Genomic DNA, 6,161 nt, shown 5'->3' with positions numbered 1-6,161 from the left:
TCGGTCGGACCGGACAGTGTGGCTCAAGCACCGGCCGCCTGGCAGAGCGGGTGGTGGCCTGTAGCACTTTAGAGGGACAATGGTTTCCGGAAGTGGCGTTTCCTCCAGGGGGTGGGGGTGGGAGCGGCCGGCAGTTAAGAGGGAGAGAGGGGGCTCAGGCTGGACACATCTGTTTGGGCTCTTCAGCGATTCTCACACGACGTGTGGTTGTGTTCTATTCACTGTTGCTGCGTGAAACCCACCCCAAAACATGCTGGCTTCAAACAGCCATGTCATCTCTTTATTTCCAAATGTCCAGTGTGGGAGGGGCTCCATGGGGACAACTCACCTCTGCTCGACACAGTGTCGCGGCTTGACGGGAGCTGGAGGACTCCCCCGTCATCACAGGGCCGGCAGGGGGGTGGGAGCTGCTCCAGTGGGGGCTGGGGGCTGGGGGCTGGGCCCGGCCTCCTCTCCAGGAGCCTCTCCATGGGCAGCTTGAGCTCCCTTACAACATGACAGGTGGGCTCTGCAGAGATGGTCCCAAGAGACAGGAAGTGACAGCAGCTATTTCTCACAAACCGGGCCCAGAAATGTCATGGCATCCACCCTATTCTAATTGGTCAAGTTGTCACAGAGCCAGATTCAAGAGGAAGGAATTTAGACCCCACCTCTCCATGGAGAAAGTATTTGAGAATTTTGAGACCATGTTTCAGAAGCAGCACATGGATAAAAAAAGCATCTTTTGACTATGACTCTGGGCAAAACAATTAACCTCTTTGTACCACGCTTTGAAATTATTTTTTAAAACAATCAAATTAATGATAGCTAACATGTCCGTGTTTACTCTGCACTTAGCTGGGTTCTAAGCATGCAGATGAACACGTGTGGTCCTCATGACAACCCTGAGAGGCAATCGCGTTTCACACTTGCGAAAACTGAGGTTAAGAGGTGGAGTCACTTGTCACGAGGCCGATGGGTAGCAGACGCGGGGGTAGAACTCAGGCCGTCGGGGTCCAGGGTCACACTTGCCACACCCCCTGCCTCTTCTCCATCCTTGTACATGGAGCTCAAGCCGGGTTACTGACTGGCCACACAGGCAAGTGGATGGATGAGAAACAAATCAAGCTTAATTCCTTCAGTCATGGCCATGAACTTGCCTAAACGTGAGAGAGATGACCAGGATAAGCTTCACCCAAGGGACTCGTCCACCCCGAGTGCAATGAAGACGCATGTCCAGAAAACGGACGAGTGGCCTTGGGCAGGAAGATGGACAGTCACGTAACCCCCAGACAGGAGAAAAGCATCATCGAGGCGTGCTGGTCTATCCTGCGGGAAGTACTAACAAGAGCTTCTCAACCTCCAGGCATTGCTTTCCACTCTACGGCGTGGACGCGTGGCCTTCACAGTTGCCGGGGCTTGGCCACAGTGCCTGGGAGCCACAGACAGGATGGGACTGGTGCACCCAGAGGGGCTCGGGAAAGGCCCCCTGGAAGAAGGGGCAGCTCAGCGGGGAGGTGAAAGGTGAGTGGAATTTGGTGGGATTGGGGTGGAGGGAGAGGTGTGTTCCAGATAGAGGGAAGCCACGTGCTAAGGAGGGCAGAAAGGGCAAGTGGCGTTTTCGGGGACCTGAAATCACCTCCTTGCAGCCGGAGGGCAGAGTGCACAGGGGAAGAGGGGCCTGAGCAAGCATGCTATAGTCCCCCCCACACACAGGGCTCCTCTGAGCTCACCCGCAGAGCCTCGGCAAGACCATTTGCAGGCAGGAGGAATGAACTTGTTGGTGCCTTGAAGCTGCTAAAGATTGTACACCCGCCCTCCACGCCTTCCCTATGCCCACCCAGCTCTCCAAGAAAACTTTTCAGGACATATGGTCCAGTGTTTGAAAATATTATCTATAGTATGTAGAAGCAATAAGCAAACTTCTGTAGCCCAGATTCTTCAAGCAACTGTATACGTATGAAAAAACTTAATAACAGAGAGCAGTAGCTAGTTCAAGAAGTGCTGGGGGGACAGAGGGATGCCACCTGGTGACCTGGTGCTGCCCAGGGAAGCTGAGAAAGATACGGGAGAAGACTGGAGTCAGGTCCTGGAGGATTTGAGTGAGTTACCCAGGAGGCACAGGAGAAGGGTACTCCAAGGCTGGGGGCACAGCACATGCAAAGGTACTGGGGCATGTTGCCAGGACACAGCGCCAAGCTTCCAAGTGACCAGCCACTCAGACCAGAGCTCTTTCTAACCCTGAGATGGAGAAACAGTGAAGGAAAATTCTTACTCTTCCATGGTCGAAGGCTGCTGAGTCGGCTTGATCTCGCTGTTCCTGATCCCCATGTCATACCAGACCACTTGTCTTGCTGTCTCTTCATGCCAGCTGTGAAAGAGATAAGGGAGCCTCTTTTTCTCCAGACACAACTCTCTTCCCAGAAGGGGCCTGGCCTGGTGTTGGAAAGAGTCCTCATGTCAGGGTGGCTCTTTCTCCCCAGAAAGAACGCTGTACACACCCCCAACTCCCTCCAGGACACGCTGGACACCTGGACCCCCATACACCTCTGCCCTGATGAGTGTTAGGACTGTTAACCTCCCTGTCTGGGGCCAGTTTCCCCATCCGTGAAATGAGATGATGGGACAAGAGCAAAGAATCCCAAACGGTCTCCCCAGGGAGCCTCCGAGGCCAGGGGGCTACCTGGGGGGCCGGTGGACGGCCATGAGCCCCTCCCCAGGCTCAGCCAACCCAGCTCCTCCCGGGTCTGCTTTACATATCAAGTCTCCACGCACACACACACATACACACATACGGTACATACACATACACACACGTGCACACACAGGAAGTTCTAGTGTTAAGAAAAGAGGAAACACCTTTGGTAACAGGCGTTGGACCGGTCGCCCCCCAGCGCCCCTCTGACCCCTGCTCCTTCATCCTGAGAGGCCACCTTCCAGTCAGCTAGTGACGGCATTACATGAAATGCAAAGAAAGGCAAAAGTGGTTTGGGAAGGTCAATAAGAAATGCATAATTCACGGCACGCCTCCCCCAGGGACAGCTGATGGAGGAGCTGTGATGAGAGCAGAGTTGGACTTTCGCAGCGCAGGAGACATGAACCCTGCCTGCAGCCTCTGCACATTTGGCAGAGGTCCAGGGGCACGGCCATGCTCCGTCACCCAGGTCAGCAACTCGGGCTAGGGGGAGGGTATATGGAAAGCCTGCGTCCAGGGAGGGAGCCAGGCCAGCTCTGCCTTCTGACTGTGCGGGCACCCAGCTGTTGCCTGGCAACCAAAGATGTTTCCTGTCAAAGATGCAGAGATGGGATCGGATGGGGCATTTGTTTTCTTCTGGGTCATCAACCAGGTTAGAAGTCATTGGTGTTGCCTGACTATAAAGTCAGCTCTGGCCCCTAGGTGCACCCACCTGCCCAGTGCTGGACCCCAGGGAACTCTGGGCCTCCCGGGGGGGTTGGTACAGTGCGCAGGGGACAGAGAAGGGACCCAGGGCAGCTTCCAGCCAGCGCTGAGAGTTTGGGAGCTTACTTAGCGCCTCTGCAAATGAGCAGATTGGTAATTGCTCATTTACAGAGGGGCTGTAAATTGCCACGCTTGCCCTCCCAGGTGGCTGTCAAATATCAGATGAGGTGATTCTGGGCCACAGAATGCTGCAGGAACGAGGCCCTTTCCTCCCTGCTCCCAGCTCTATGCCTTCACACGCGTCACCTCTCGGGAGGCCCCCAGTGCCTGTCCAGCAGGAGACACGAGGACAAGGATTTTTATAAATGGGCTCGCTCTGCTGCATTTTCTCTGCAGCTTGTTTTATTCCATTAACAGCATATTCTGTAGGTCTCTCCCAAGTCAGTATGTGCACTTAGCTTTATCTTTACAGCTCTGTGGTATAGCATAATGTAGACATACCCAGATTCGTTTTTATTCTTTGTAATTCAAACACATGCTTCGGTGTGTTTCTCTTCCACCAGGGATGTGCATTTCAAATCTTCATGCATGGCCTTTCTGCAGCCTGGGGAATTTTCTTCTATTATATCTTTGACTTCTGTTTCTCCTATTCTCATAAACAGCTGACATTGATTGTTTCCATCTGCCAGGAGCTATTCTAAGCCCCTTACGTGTATATTTTATTTACCCCTCACAACAAGCCTGAAGGACAGCTATCATTATCCCTTTACAGATGAGACCCTAGAGGCACAGAGAAGTCAAGTAAGTTGCCTGAGGTCACACAGCCAGTCGTGATAGAACAGAATCCAGTCATCCCACCCTCTCAGCCAGGATGCTATGTGGCTGTGTCTTGATGAGCAGGGATGAGCTCCTTGCTGGCCCCTCCCTCTCTGCCCCCAGAACTGGTGCCTTCTCTTCCTCCACTTCAATCTTTGCTTATACTTCCGAGCGTACCCTCATGGTGGATTTTCCACTCTCTTGATTCTCCTTTTTAGCACTGATGTTGTCTTTTATTCCTCTCTTGTATTTATTTCCCAGTGTAGTTTGCACTCCCAGCAGGGTTCCACCCGTGAGCTTTTCGGCTCTGCAGAGGGGACCTCCTCTCTGCCCATATCAGTGGGCACACCTGCTGAATGGGATCCACATTTACAACTGCACAGTCCTGCCCACCCTGCCCCAGGTTTCTCTCTATCTGCTCCCCTCACCCTCTATATGGCTTCCCCCTGTATGAGTTTCCTGGGGCCACGGTAACAAATTACCACCAACGGGGTGCCTTAAAACAACAGGAAGCTATTCTCTCACATTTCTGGAGTCTAGAAGTCCAGCATTCATGCTCTCTCCTAAGGCTGTAGGGGAGGATCCTCCCCGCCTCTTCCAGCTGCTGGGGGCTCCTCGAGTCCTTGGCCCATGGCCACGTCCCTCCTGTCTCTGCCTCCATCTTCTCATGGTCACCTCCCCTCTGTCTGTGTCCCCTCCTCCTCCTAGAGGGACGTCAGTCATTGGCTTTAAGACCCACCTAAACCTAAGATGATTTCATCCGAGATCCTTAACTGATTATGTTTGCAAAGAACCTATTTGCAAGTAAGGTCATGCCTGAGGTTCCGGGTGGACCTCAATGTGGGGGACTATCCCATCCCCTGCACCACCCTCTCTAGTTCTTCCTCAAGTGGTTTCCGGGAAGTGGCAGCTCTGATGGATTTAGGAAGATGGGAGGGAGGAGGACCCTGGGGATGCCTCCCTGCAGGTGACACAGGTGGGCTGGCTGTTGGGGCAGGTCCCTGGGGTCAGGTGGGAAGGGTCCCTGACTGTTTGCAGGGGTCTCCACGTCCCAGCGTGCTGCCCATGGGTTTTGCGCTCAGCAGCACCCCCCTCCATCTCTCTCCATTCTCTGCAGGGTGGATCTGCGTCTTGTCTACCCCCAGGTGCTCTCAGGGATTAGGACAGACCACACCTGAGCCGCCATCCGGTGTCATTCAGAAACAGGACGTGGGCTGTTTTCACCCACCCTTGTGCTCACCACACTAGAGGGCAGGCCGGTCCCTGTGTCACGTGCGGGGTGCACAGGACCTTCTAAACAGCAGGGAGGAGGGGCTCCAGAGTGGCCGTGGGAGGGCTTCCTGGGTTCTGGGTTCTGTTGATCTGCCTTCATAGGAAGGAGCATTCACGAGCACCTACTGTCTGCCAGGCTTGTGCCAGTTACTCTGCTCGAAGCACCCCTGCTGGCTGCCCCAGCCGATGGGTGAAGAGACAGCGACATTGAGCCACTTCCCCGAGGTCGCAGAGGCAGCGACAGGAGCTGAGACCGAAGGCCATGCTCCCAGCATACGTGCGCTCCTGGCTGCCAGGTGGCACCTACATCCTCGGGACGCAGTGACCTGGAGGGACAGGGGAGAGGTGGAGTGGCAGCACTGGCCTGGCCCTTGCTTCCCAGCAGCCTACCTTGGAATCAAGTCCCTGATGTGAGAACAGTGAGACAGAGGAAGGACGACACCCAGCAGCCCGATCCCAGGCCCTGGGCCACGACTCCTGCTTCAGGCCTGGGGGACATGGGGATGGCCGGCACCGCACAGCTCACGCCCACTGTCTCGAGCCCAGGACTGGGGAGGCACGGACAGGCCGAGGCAGGGTCCCAAGTGACCGACAACCAGGACGGGGCTGAGACTCTGTCCCCATGCGGCCATGTCAAGAGGCAAAGCAGCTGCTTTCTGGGGCCCTCGGGGGTGTGAGTGGAGGCGGACGTGCG

This window comes from Eubalaena glacialis, chromosome 1 (assembly GCF_028564815.1).
Source record: "Eubalaena glacialis isolate mEubGla1 chromosome 1, mEubGla1.1.hap2.+ XY, whole genome shotgun sequence".
In the NCBI taxonomy this organism is placed as follows: Eukaryota; Metazoa; Chordata; class Mammalia; order Artiodactyla; family Balaenidae; genus Eubalaena; species Eubalaena glacialis.
Note: the sequence above shows the minus strand (reverse complement) of the source record.